Here is a 15,410-nt window from a genome sequence, read left to right as displayed (position 1 = left end):
AGTCTCTAAGATTAGCCACTTGCCAGTGTGATCTGATGAACTATGGACACAGACTAGTACGCAAAACTATAGGATGCTTTAAAATATGCTAAAATATATTCTCATTTTCTCTTTCAAAAAAATTGGAGGACGGGGTATCAATGGATCAGACCAAATATACACCTTAGAACAACATGTTGATAAAGAGTAGGAATGGTATAAAAATATAGGCATATATTAGAGAACTTCCTTTGGCAATTGTCTGGAGAGTCAATATTGAAATCTCAAGTTCATAAATAAAAGAGAGGAAGAAGGAAGAGCATATGTTATTTTATTTATTATATATAATTTTGAGAGGCCTAGAGTATTAAGTCCATTCTTAGACATAATAAGATTGCAATTCTCAGCTGCTAAAATAAGTGACTTGTTTTGCTATAGTTAACAGTAAAATAAAATAAAATTTCAGCACCCAAACTAGTCCTGCCAAACTATTTAGCTTAATTACTTCCTAGAGTATCTGCTTGGCAATGCCAATCTTTTCCCAAATCTTTAGTTACTTTGACTAACCAGGTCCAGAACTTTCTGCTCAGGCATTTCCATCTTTAAAACTTTGCACATAGTTCCTACTGTCTGGAATAAACTTGACTCAACCTATTAAAAAGTTTCTCTAATTATCCAGCTCTCAAAGGTCCTCTCCCCTTTTAAATAGTACATATTAATTTTTGTCTTGTAGGTTCTTTTATCAGTAATAGGCTTCTTACCTGTCCAGACACATTGTGAGTCCTTGAGAGGGAAGACTCTCCATATTTAGATGAGATGGGACTAAGCTTGCTGCAGGTCCATTTCTACCTTAGCACGTGAGATTAAAAGGACTTGTGTTCTACATTGCCTTGGGTTTGGGATGGGTGACAATGTGCCTGGATCTTCCCTTCCATCATCATCTCATTCTCCCTAAAAAGGAATTCACATTTTAAAAGTAAAAATAAGCACTATATTTGAAGTCCCCAGTTTATACTTTGATGCTTAAGTCTCCTAAATAAAATCTTGGTTGAAAATTAGAAGGCCCTTCTTATCCTTTCACTTTTTGAAAATATAAAGAGCAGTGGAAAAAGATTCAAGTCATATGTATTCACCTAATCTAGTTAATGATTTAAGTGTAAACACTTAACAAGGAGCCAAAAATGAGGGAACACATTTATTAGTGAACCTTGTACATCCTGTTCAGAGATCAAAGGGGCCAATGAACAGGAATCACAGTTGGGGGAGAAATACAGAATGTAGCACCTTTGCAAAGTGGCGTTTCTCACGATGTGGAATGGTTTCCTCAGAACCTCTGCTCAGGAGCTACAAAGAGGGGGAAAATAACTCTAAAAATTATTAATTAGGTAAACCCATGTGGTTCATGGCTCTCACAACACAGAGCCATTTCAGCAGCTTGTGCTACCTTTCAGGGGAGAGGTGTTTTGGAAAAAGACCAACATTTGTTGCAGGTGGGTTCCTTTTAGTAACAAGTACAAAAGCATTTTGTCACAGCAGCCATAGGACCACAACTATTTTGATTCAGGTTGGCAGAACTCACACTTCACGTTGTGGGGCTTTCTTATACCACAGGAAGAAGCTTCTGAGTTACTTCATTTACGGAAGGCTAACAACAAATCCCTAAAACAATAGATACCCAAATCAGAAAATGACAAAGATGAAAGTAATAATGCTTGACATCTTTGAGATATTTTATAGTTTTCAATGAATTTCAGACATGTGCTTTCATTTGCTAATCACAACCTTTCTTAAGTTTAAGTAAATTACCGCCAGGACACAAAGTTGGTTTTTAGCAGAATAAGAACTTGTAGCCTGGTCAGTATGTTGAGCACAATGAAACTTCTGTTTATACTGAAGCATTTCAGAAAAACTAAGGTCGGCAATGTTCATGAATGCAAGCAGCAGAGTTTGGAAATGAATGATGAAATCTAATGTAGAATGCTTGGATCTGAAAAGGCCTTTTAATAGGATAATGGGAGGTATAATACCACATGGTATCTAAATCCATACATTTTAGGCTCTATGCTGACCAACTATCTCCTTCTGTTAATGAATTCTTTTCTCCAGAGTGCACATAGTTCATTAGGTGTAAGTGTTTCTTACTCACAATCACATTCCATATTTACTTTCCTAAACCACATTCAAGTCAGCAATTCCATTTGCAGATCATCATTAGTTAGGGTGGTTTCTTCTTGAAAATGAATAATCCCTTTCATTATTCTGCATTGCTTTTACTTTACTTATTTATTTATTGATACTGGGATTGAACCCAGAGGTGCTTAACCACTAAGCAACATACTAGCCCCCTTCCCTTAATATTTTACTTAGAAACAGGGTCTCGCTAAATTGCTGAGGCTGGCTTTGAACTTGAGATGCTCCTGCCTCAGCCTCCCAAGCCATCTCATACATGCTGGGTTATGAACTTATTTTGTGAGATTGTGTTTTCCTTTGGCACTTCTGATTACTTCCTCTTGCAGATAATTTAGTATTGCATTGTAAAGATTCTAAACTCTACTCAAGTTGTCTTTCTTTTCAGGTATAGAGTTAAGTTGATTTTTTCCTTCAAAATTTTTGTGATCCAATCTACCTTCATTCTCCCCATTTGGTCATGCTTCCATCTAGCATGTCACTTTCTCACCAGCTTAAAACCATGTTCCATTTTATGCAGTAGCATCATTATTAATTCATGTGCCGCCTATGGGAAGGAAGTGAAAACATTAAAAGAACTTGTCCAGTACACTGGTTACAGCTTAGTATCTTGAGTTGGAATTCTCCATTTCTGCTGAACTTTCCTCCATACTAATTTTGAGCTCTATACCTACTACAGTACAGCAAAGGTAGCCTCTGTTCTTCATGGGGTCAGAGTATGTATCATTTCTATTGTTTCTTTATATTTAATGATCTCCTGGATGCTTCACCTTCCCTGATCGTGAATCTTTCGTTTGTTTTAATTGTTTGGGGATCTGGGACATGCTGTTACGGTCATTGTGATGGTGCAGTGGTAGTGGTGGCTCAACTGTCCTATTTAGGCATGAAAGCTTAGGAATTAAGAACACCCCTGCCTTCCGCAATGATTCTAGGATGATAAAGTCAAAGGAGATATGGCAAATGGTATGTGAGACTTTGTGCTCAAATATAAAGTTGGAGAGCATAAGGATAACACATGGATCTTTCCTGCATTGCTCCCTACCATGGAATAATGCATGCCAGCTGCCTCAGATGGAAACTATCAGTCCAGGAAGCTTGATTGTCCCTGGAAACTCCTTGTGGACCCACATGACTTGTCTGTGCCTAGATATTTTTTTCCCGTCCTGTATTAAATTTTTAATTTCAATTAGCCTATATTTTTATTTTACTTTCTTCTTTATGATTTATTAACTCACAATATGTATGTCTTAAAGTGCCAGTTTCTCTTTACTATCAAGTTACTTTGACTTTCAATGTTTTGTCACTTTTGTCAAATTTTCTCATTTAGCAAATTTGAAACTACTGAATTTCATTTGTCTATTTTTCTTTAGCTGGTTCTTCTATTTATTTTGAAATTTCACTTGTTTTATTCTTTTTCTCTAACTTTTTTTTTTTGTCAGAACTAGGGATTGAACCCAGAGTGAGCCACTACTAAGCCATGTCCCCAGCCCTTTTTTGTTTTTACTTTGAGACAGAGTCCCACTAGTTGCCAAGGCAGTCCTCCAATTTATCCTCCTTCTGCCTCAGCCTCTTGAGTTGCTGGGATTATAGACATATGTCACTATGCCTGACTCATCTTTTACTTATTTAGCAAATATTAATTATTCACCTACTAAGTGTTCAGCATAATTTATTTCACATATTTTAAGATGATAAGATAGATCATAGACATTTTGTATCGATCAACTTCTTTCTCTTTCTTTCTCCCAAATTCTGTCCCTATTCAATAATGTATATATATATTATATAAATTTTAAGTTTTATCCTAAGAACTTAATCTGCATTTTTACCCTATTTTATGAATCTAAAATTCACTTTATTCTTCCATGCTCAGTGTATTGATACACAGGGATCTGAGATTATAAATATCTATTTTTCTGATCCTTTCCAAAATTTATTATTTCTTATGAGTATGACTGGATACTTTAAACTACTTTTCAGATTTTTATCCCTAACTTCTGGTAGTATCAGTTCAATCAAGAGTGGGCAGTGGTTTTTGTGAGTTATTACATCCTGAACATGTGCTTCAGAAACACCACACACCTAGGTATTAGTTTTTATGGAAGTGTCAATCACCTTCAGCATATTTATTCTTCCCAAATTTCTTTTATATATTTGAGATAACTAGATGAGTATTTCTTAAATTATATCTTCAATCTAAGATTCTATAGCCATGGCTTTGATGACTATAATTTGCATAACAACACCCTGCTAGCTCCTCTTTTTAATTTTTTTTATTTGTTCTTTTTAGATACACGTGACAGTAGAGTGTATTTTGACATACATACATGGAGTAAAACTTACTCTAATTAAGATCCCATTCTTGTGGTTGTATGCGATGTGGAGTATTTTTGGCCATTTATTCATATATGAACATAGAAAAGTTATGTCTGATTCATTCCACTGTCTTTCCTATTCCTATCTCCCCTCCCTTCCCTTAAGTCTCCTTTGTCTAATCCACTTAATTTCTATTCTTCCCCTCCCTGCCCCTCCTTATGTGTTAGCATCCACATATTGGAACATTCAGCTTTTGGTTTCTGGATAATTATTTTACTCTTGGCAGTGCTGACATCAAGTAATCTCAGCATCTCAGAGAGAGCATTTAAGGAAAATAAAATGTCTTCTATCTTCTTATTTTGTTACCATTCTTCTTAAATTTTACATAGGGAATTCTTACTTTTGGTTTTTGGGGATTGGCTTTGAATACCAGGGATCTTAGAATTTAGGAATTATTCCTCTTTGTTCATCTAATAACTCATTCATTCATTCAGCAAATGTTTCCCAGGTGACTTGTTTGTGACTTCTATAAGAGAGATGTCAGACTTATTCCTTATGGATGTTCTTTTTATACCAGTAACTCTCCAGTGGAGTCACTTCGTTGTTCTCTCCCACTGGGATGCATGCCTACAGAGTTGCCCCAGGAAAACTGGGTCTCTCTTTCTCCTCTTATTCCATATCACATTCTTTTACCAATGCCTCCTGTAGTCATTTAGAGTCTTGTATGAGTAATCAGATACATGGTTTTCTTCAGAATTATTACCTCCATTTTGCTTAGGAACTCATGCTCTCTGATAAGCCAAAATGTTGAGAGTCATGTCTCATCAAGTGGTGTGGCCACGTAGCTGGTACTTGCTTCAGAAGGAAGACAAATGTGACACATTCCCTTAAACTGTTTGGAAATAGGCCCCTTCTTGGTTTCTATATTTTCTCTTGGTTAGTACTGAATCTCAAATGGAATTAGCAACCTTTGTAACTCCCCTTGATAGTTCTCCCATAGATGAGCCTCTAAGTGAACCATTCTCATCTGGTTGGTTTAGGCTTTGATCTTCTAGGGTTATAAGAGTTTTCTTTTATATATGAGCCACTCCCTTCTCCCACTATCCTGAAACATTTCCCTCCAAAGGGCAATGCACAGTTGGTTGGCAACTGCCAGCAAATAACACCAATTACACCAAACTTCTAGCTTCTTGGAGCAGCCACCAGATTGAAAGAAAATCGCTCACCTTTTCCAACCCTCTAGTTTCTGCTACAAGTACCATCTACATTAGCTTATTACTTGGTTCATTACTTTGAAAGTGTCAGCCCATTCTACAAAAGGAGGTTGATTCTAGGCTCTTGGCAGTGCTGACATCACGTAATCTCAACATCCCAGACACAGCATTTGAGGAAAATAAAATGACTTCTATCTTCCTACTTCATTACCAATCTTCTTAAATTTTACATAGGGAATTTTTACTTTTCTAAAAATAATTCCCATTAAAAACCACTTTACTTTCAGTAAGAGGTGACTAACAACTTGTTGAAGGTTTTTTTGGAAGGAAAATCAACAAGCAAGTTAAAAAATATTAAATTCAACACAATTTTGAAAATTCAATTGTAACAGAATAATTAACATAAACCAATAACTTAGAAAAGTCAGTTCAACCAGTAATTAATACTGACAAAATAATAGGAATTTAATTATAGTTTTAATTATTGTTTATTGTTTTATTAACATTGATATGGATGTCAGTTTTAAAGAAGCATCTTGTTTAAGTTGACCATGTCAGATTATCATGGACTGTTTCAAAGTTGAATCAGTTTACTTCTGTCACTGTTTCTGGATAATTATTTTACTTTAGAAAGATATTATCTGCTTTTAGGGATCTTTTAATTAAAGCTCAGCCCTAATTATTTTACATGATCAGTGTAAAAGAATTGTGACAACTATTTATATATCTACATGAATCCTGTTGGATATTTTGCGAAAAAGAGTTATGTGCTTAGTTTGGAAATTCAGTTGACCCTTGAACAATGGAAGGATTAGGGGTGCTCAAGTTTATGCAGTCAAAAATCTGCATATTTTGATTCCCTTAATACTTAAAAACTAGTAGCCTGCTATTGACGGAAGCCTTCCTGATAAACACAGATTCATATGTATTTGTACATATGTATTATATACAGTGAAAAATATGAGAGAAGTGTAAGAGATTTTTTTTTTACTGTGGCAAAAAATTCATTGCTCAACAGGACATAATTCATATCATACAGTGCTTTAAACAGAAACTTCAACACCCAAGTCAGAAAAATAGCAGCAGTTGATGACTACAAAATTATTTCAGTGGGACAATATACACTACAGTTAATTTTATGGAATTATGATTTAATACAGCTTTTTTATTTTTATATTTCATCTTTATGTGGTACTGTGTATGGTTTTTCTTTTTGTGTAAGTTTAGATAAATGTTAGCTTTTAATAATAGATTTATATATATTTTATTGTAGTATATGATAAAATAAACTGCCATCCAAATATATTTTCTGCATCATGGCATACCAAACTTTTAATTTTTTTTAACTGTATCTAAGCTATATATTTTGTGGGTGTTTTCAAATTGTCACAAATCTGTAAAATCTAAACCTAAATGTGTGTAAGGGCATCCATGCAGTTCAAACCCATGTCATTCAAGGATCAACTATATATGTATTTTTATCTTGAAGAGACATTTAATTTAACCTACCACATCAATATCAGAACTAAATTTAAATATGTATAATGACAGTTTTAGTAATTATTCACATCCATTCTTTTTTTTTTTTTAACTATTAAGTACTCCATATGGGACAGAAAGTAATTCACCTTTTGTTTCAAGCAGTATGTAGTAAAAAGACCAAATAAATATCCCTGTGCATAAATACTTGTTTAGAAATTTGCATTTCTATTTGTGTCCTTTGTTATAATAAAATTTCCTATGAGGTGTTAATTTAATCCAATAAATATTGAATCATTTTCTACTCACTAGCAAGATTTACTCTCTGAACTTCAATATTGAATTATTCTGATTTAATTAATTATAATTATTTTTAAAATCTAATATTAAAATTCAGAACAAATACTATCACAAAGGGTGAAAAATCTTCATTAGGAATCAGGAGCTATGTTCTAGTCCTAGCCATTCTAAACTAGTGACCTTGAGTACATAACTTCCTGAAACATCACTTTCTTCATTCTTGCCTCTAAAATCATGTATTACATTTTAATATAATATGGGGTATGTCTGTGTTAATCAGCTTTCCAGTACTATGACAAAATAATCAATAATAAGGAGGAAAGGTTGATTTGGGCTTGAGGATAGAAATTCTTGGTCTTTTGGCCCTCTTGCCTTTGAGCCTCTAGTGGCACAGTGTATCATAGGAGAAGTATGTGACAGAGAAGTTGCTTACTTCATAGCAGCAGGGAAGCAAAGAAAGAAAAGGAGGGCCCAGCATTCCAATATCCCCTTCAATAGTACATCTCCAATGTCTTAGCTGCATTTTGATAAGCCACACATACAAAACATTTCACCACCTTCAAAAAGTGCCCTGGGCTGGGGATTGAGTTTCAAGATGTGGGCCCTTAGGAGACATTCAAGATCCAAATTTATAACAGTGAGGATTGTTCCATTCTTTCACTAAATAAAATTTAATTAGTTTAAATACCCTTCCCACTAAGTAGGCAGGGAATTAAATTACCACCATTACAGAGGATCCCCACTTCCTCATCCTTCCACACTGTTCAGAAACCTAGATAATCCAGAACTTCAGTGAGAGCTTCTGACTTTGCCCATAGCAGTGATGAAATGTTCACTGTCCAATCTGGTTGACCCCTTGACTATATGCCAAGCAGATGATCCCCTCCCCACTCTGCTTCTTTAAGGCTGGAAGTCAGCACAGGAGTATGGCTCTGGCTGGAGTCCTGGAGCATAAGATCTGGCTGTCCCCATTCTTGACACTGTCATGCTCCTTGAGGGCCATTTGCTCAGAAGGCACGGTGTTCAAAGGGCTCCATGGATACAATGGCACTGAACTCTCTATGCCAAACAGTTCCGAATGGGATATTACCATCATTTCTGGATGTAACTATAAGGAAGGATGTCGACAGTTCCCCACCACTCAAGAAATTCACAGAGCTTTAACTTCATTGTCTAGAAATTCTATCCATATTTTCAGATTCTTTTGCTTTTCATCTGTTCATCAGCAAGTCTTTTCTTCCTCATCCCGTCTCTTTATTGACTACTTCTTTAAATTGTTCCCCCTAGAAGACCTTTAAGGAATGCTGGCCTTCCCTGTTCATGATGGCCTTAGGGAGAACGAGATCGTAAAACTTCCTGAATATTTTAAGGATAAAATCCTTTAAAAAGTTGGGTTTTTTCTCTTTCCCATATGAATTCAAACAGTTAAATGTTACATTTATTAGTGTCAAACCAGTCATGTATCTGAAATAAGATAGCTTTCCTTTCCTGGAAAAGTCAGACATGTTAGATCATCTTCTAGGTGTGATTGCCTTCCTTAGACTATATAAATGGTTCCCAATTGTATCTTATACTCAATGTCTGATAGATGAGTCTATTTAGTGCCTATTGGAACCCATCTTAATGTATCCTCTGTAATATTAGGGAAAGTAGGGAGACCAGGATACATCAGAAAAGAGCTCTACTCTCTTCTGTATCAATAAACAAAGGCTTTAGATAAGATTCACATTTGTGACGTGAATAGTTTGAGGATTCAACTGCGATATATCCAGTATGCAACTATAAAGACAGTGATAGATTTTGATTTGACATATGAGAAATAATTACTCTGCAGAAGTGATTTAGTAAAAAATAACAGTTTTCTTGTTCTACACATTGTTTTGTGTATGTGTATGTGTGTATGTGTGTGTGTGTGTGTTGTTTTGTGTTCATGTTGTTCATATGTGTGAGACTCCCAAGGTATATGGTAGACATTGTAAAGTGCATATTACAACTTTGTAATAAGAAAATATGTTTTGTTAATTAGGTTTCCTGAAAAAAGTAGTAGCTGAATCCTGAATTAGTGAGCTTTCTATCTCTGAAGATATTAAGTAGGTTTACTGCATTTATTGCCAATGTAAAGTATGGCAGTGATTTTTCTATCATATCCATAGTTGTCTACCAGGTCCCCTCTTCACACACAAACACACATATACACACACACAAACACACTCACACACACACACACATACATACTCTGCATCTACTTGTTTCTTCCCTAGTCCCCTCATTCTAAGATGTTTTAATAGTGTTAGGCCCATATATGCTTAATTATTAGATGATAAATAAGCATGAGTTCTTTTTATAAACAAAGAACTAGACAAGTGTAAAATATTAGTACCTATGTCATTTTGATGGAAATGTGATCTAGGAACTATTTTCTTCTTTGTTCCAACTCTGTAGGATCTATTTTAAAAATACCCTTGATCTTCTCCCATAAACTTGAGGTCAATTTCACACAGACACTACATTGAATTAGTGTTTAAGTCTACTTCTGTGCTGACATCCTAATAGATATCCTGATATATATCCTCTGCCAGTTTCATGATTTCAGTTTACAAGAAAATACAAATGACTGGATGTCCTGATATGTGCCATAGATTTTTGTTTCTTTTTTAGGAGGGTGGGAAAAGACAGAGGCCCAGGTTTTGTTTCCTACCTCACATCTCAGTCTAGGTGTTTTTAAAAAATTTTTCTTACTCTTTTTTCTTATGTTGCTTTAACCATTTTTCCTAGTTGCTTTCCTCTGTCAGCAAAACTAGAGGGAAGGAAAGAAAATGTCTGCATCATAGGGTGACTTCTAGGTGGTACTCCTCATGGTACCCTTACCCACTCCCCATGCAGTGACCTGAAACACAAAAAATGACAGCTAAAATCTGTGGTTTGGGATAAGTGCTTTTCTGGAGTTATCTGCCTTTTAATTTGATATTTAATTGTTTGTTGTATTCTACTGAAGTAGTCCTTGCAGGTAAATAAAGCTGGGATAAAACTCAGGTCAATGAAAACCATAATAAATTTAGTTTTCATTTACTTTTACAAAGTATCTAAAGATATTTCTTTAATATTCATCAAATACCTTTCAAAGGCAGAAGTGGGTTACAGGAACATATAATTTCATCTCACATCTCTCAGCATTTGTTAGCAGAAGGCAGAGGGGAGAACAGCTATGTGAGGACTCAATAAGAAGACCCTCACCAGAGCAAATGCCAGCATGTTGATCTTGGATTTAACAGCCTCCACAACTGTGAGAGATAATTATGTTCTTCAAAAATTACACAATTTCAGGTATTCTATAATAGCAGGCCAAACTATATAAAAGAAGTATAGTGGAGTTTATAAAATAAGGTCGATATGGGGTTAAGTTGATTAGTTCAGGTGAAAGACCTAGAGCTTATATTGTACATGTATAGAAGAGCACTCAATAAGAATACTTAACACAGAAGTTTGACTTTGATGTAGGTCTGGAAAGTCTTTCCTGAAGAAGTAAGAAGGGAAGCTGAGGTCTGAGGCACAGGCCCCTGGTTGAAGTTCATCAAGGATGAAAGTCAACAATTCTCACTTCTTGGTGATTACATTTTTAATCTGTAGATAACTAACAACAGGGGAGGAGAGAAAACTATTACCAATTAAACACATAGATTAGAAAACACACTTTGGAATCATCTTATGTTATAAGCCAATGCCATTATTGCTCTAGCAGGCATGGCTAAGATAATAGAATAAATTATTGTTTTGATAGAATGCATATAGATACAAGGGACAGACAAGATAATTCAAACAATATGGCCTGACACAAATTGGAAGTGCAGAGAAAGGAAAACTTCATAGATAGCTTGAGTCAGCTGCCAAAAGCTATCATCACAGCTGGTTATCTTGAATTCACTGTGTTCTGTGTTCTAGTTTAGTAAATGGTGCCGTAATAATGTTGTTACATACCAAACTTGCTGCTCTTATGGTTGATTTGTGGCTGCTGAGTCCTGGTAGTGAACTCCTGAGAAATTAACTATATCCAGAAAGATTAAGGAAGTTTTAATTTTTTTCCCAGAAGAAAAACATATTTTATTTAAAAGTTTTCAGAATAAATGTGTTTGACTAATTTTTAAAAATAGCTTTGTTGTGATAACCTGTAATAATTGTCACACAAGCATCTGATTGGTCTTATTACTTGTTTTATAATTGGTTCTTTTTTATTAATTAAAAAGAACCAATTATAAAACCTAATCATAATTAGGTATATATGACAGCAGAATTTGATTCATTGTACACAATTACAACACAACTTTTGATTTCTCTGGTTGTACACAATATAGCGTCACACCATATGTGTGGTAATACATGTACCTATGGTAATGATGCCCATATCATTGCACTATCTTTCCTTCCCCCATACCCACTCCCCTTTCTCCCTTTTGCCCAATCAGATTTCTCCATTTTTCCCATTGCTCCTCCCCATTATGGATAAGCATCCACTTATCAGAGAGAACATTCAGCCTTTGATTTTTTGGAATGTCTTTCTTTGCTTAGCATGATATTCCCCAACTCCATCAATTTACCTGCAAATGCCATAATTTTGTTTTCTTTTAATGCTGAGTAATATTCCATTGTTTATATATACCACAGTTTCTTTATTCATTCATCTATTAAAGGGCATCTAGGTTGCTTAAACAGTTTAGCTATTGTGACTTGAACTGCTATAAACATTGTTGTGGCTGCGTTCCTACAGTATGCTGTTTTTAAGTCCTTTGGTATAGGCCAAGGAGTGCGATAGCTGGGTCAAATTGTGATTTCATTCCAAGTTTTCTAAGGAATCTCCATATTGCTTTCCAGATTGGTTGCACCAATTTTCAGTCCTACCAGCAATGTATGAGTGTGCCTTTCCCCCCATATCCTCACCAGCACTTATACTAAACCCCTATCTCTCACCATGCACAAAACTCAATGTGTATCAAGAACCTAGGAATTAGACCAGAGACCCTGTGCCTAATAGAGAAAAAAGTAGGCCCACATTTTCAACAGGTTGGATTAGGCCCCGACTTCCTTAACAAGACTCCTAAAGCACAAGAAATAAAATCAAGAATTGATAAATGAGATGGACTCAAACTAAAAAGCTTCTTCTCAGCAAAAGAAAGAAACAATGAGGTGATGAGAGAGCCTACATTTTGGGAACAAATTTTTGCCACATGCATGTCAGATAAAGCTCTAATCTCCAGGATATATAAAGAACTCAAAAAACTTAATGTCAAGAAAACAACTCAGTCAATAAATGAGCTAAGGAGTTGAACAGAAACTTCTCAGAATAATATATATATATATATATATATATATATATATATATATATATATATAGTACATTATAGATATAGTATATTATATATAAACGTAACAATTGCTACTTTTGGCATGACCTTGACTTATAGCACATGATGATATTTGGCTATATTGAATTAGAATAGCTGCCAAACATAAATAAAGTTGGGAAAAACTAAGTATAATAGATATGGGAGATTATATATAGGTTCAAAAGCAAATATAGGTTAGTCATGAATTCTTTTGGCCTTTTAAAATAGATTTACAGGACAGGGTACATTATTTTTACTGTGTAGTCCCAAGCTGTTGTCCCCTTATCCCGCAATTTAGAGCCACTGTAGAAAAGCAGGAGGACACGGTAGTCAGGAAGTTATTTTAAAAATACAGGTTGGTGACTCTGCCTCATTAAGTCTCTTAGGAACTGACTACAACATCTAGACTGATGCTTTTGATCATCACCATTATTCCTACTAAATTCCTTTGACATTGAGTGTACCCATAAAAATGCTTTAGAAAAAGAACCATGGAGAAGTATGCTAGAGTGCAAAAGATCTGAGAAGGTTCATTTGGGAAAGCCATTCTTGTTGAATCTACAGAGGATGGCAGACAATATGTTATCAAGGAAATTAACATCTCAAAAATGTCCAGTAAATAAAGGGAAGAATCAAGGAGAGAAATTGCTGTCTTGGCAAACATGAAGCATCCAAATATTGTCCAGTATATAAAATCATTTAAAGAAAATGGCTCTCTCTACATAGTGATGGATTACTGTGAAAGAGGAGATCTATTTAAGCGGATAAATGCTGATAAAGGCATTTTGTTTCAAGAGGATCAGATTTTGGACTGGTTTGTAGGGATATGTTTGGCTATGAAACATGTACATGATAGAAAAATTCTTCATCGAAACATAAAATCACAGAACATATTTCTAATCAAAGATGAGACAGTACAACTTGGGGATTTTAGAATTGCTAGAGTTCTCAATAGGTAACATCAATTTTAAACTTTGTTTTGATATATTATTTTCAGTGAAACTTCAATAAATGATTATGGATATATGGAAATGTATTGTGTCTTTTAATATCTTAAGTTTCTCTAATGATTTTTGTTGTTGTTGTTCTAGTACTGTAGAGCTGGCTCGAACTTGCATAGGAACCCCATACTGTCACCTGAAATCTGTGAAAACAATTCTTATAATAATAAAAGGTATTTTAAAATGAAAATAAATATATAAAATAGATTTATACTTAACTGTACATTTGGCAGGAAGATATGCAATAGGAGTAAAATGTTATACATAAAATAGGATTATTTAGGAGAGAATAAAGCTAGCATGAGAGAAAAATATATTAGGGTGATGGAGGATCAATTCAGAAGCAAATTTACAATAGCTGTAAATGTCTCTTTGGTGGCCAGCATTCCAGAGATGCTGCACAAAAACGCATTCATTTTCAATGTTAAACAGTTCCAGAGTTATTTTTAAAATAACACATGAAGAAGTTTAAAGTTACAGCATTATGAAAATATCCATTCATAGATTCATGTGTTTATCATTGACTTTAGGGCTATTTGTGCCTACGATTTTTTCGTTGTGAGCTGTTTTTAGGTGGTCCCAACTGAGCATTCCACAACTATGAGAAATTTTAATTTGCTGAGAAAAACTTTTACAAACATGGACGTGAGCCCAATCTTGCCATTTCTGTTTTGTCCTTAATTGAGCTGTTGTGGGAATGAGTAGTTGGGTTTATTTCTATTGTAATACATGGCATAACATAATCATAACTAAAATGTAGCTCCAACTTATAAAATTTTGTCTTAAAATATTTACATTCTTAGAAATGTAGGCTTTCCCCCTTATTCTCTTATTCTGTTAACATCTTTATTACAAGTGTCTTTTAATTTCAAACTTACCTAAGAGCTTTAAGAATTCTGAGAGCAATTACAGTTATGATGTCCTTTCACTAAAAACTCAGCGTGTATGTCACCAAGTCAAGGACACTCTCCAATGTAGCACAACACAGCTCTGCAAATCAAGAAATCACACTGATAAACTATCACTGTCTAATTTATCAATGTCTTTCAAATTTTGCTAACTGTACCAATTACATTTCTTCTCTGTTAGTATGCATGATCCAGTCCAGAAACAAATACTGCACTTAGTTATCATATCCCTTTAATGTTCTTCAATTTAGAATGTGTTTTCTACATTTCTCAGTTTTTTGTGACTCTGATAATTTTCAAAAGTACAAGTCCTTTATTCTTTTTGATTCTTTAGTGTAGTGCATCCAACTATTCTTTATCACTAGACTTGGGCTTTTTTTTTTTTGACAGAAATACCCCAGAAATATTTCTGCTTTTCTTAGTGCATACAAGAGGAAGTATACAATGCCCACTTCTTAGCCACTAGTGACATTAATCTTCATTTGAAAGTCCAGTTGATGTCTGCCATGTTTGTCTACCAAAGAGTTTTGATTAATTTTCTTTGTAATTGAAAATTATTTAATGGAGAGATGCTGTAAAATTATGATGTCCAGGATCACATCACAATCTGCCTTCTAGGCTTAGCAGTCTTTGATGATACCTGCCTGA

This window comes from Urocitellus parryii, chromosome 5 (genome assembly GCF_045843805.1).
Source record: "Urocitellus parryii isolate mUroPar1 chromosome 5, mUroPar1.hap1, whole genome shotgun sequence".
In the NCBI taxonomy this organism is placed as follows: Eukaryota; Metazoa; Chordata; class Mammalia; order Rodentia; family Sciuridae; genus Urocitellus; species Urocitellus parryii.
This window is presented reverse-complemented; position numbering follows the sequence as displayed.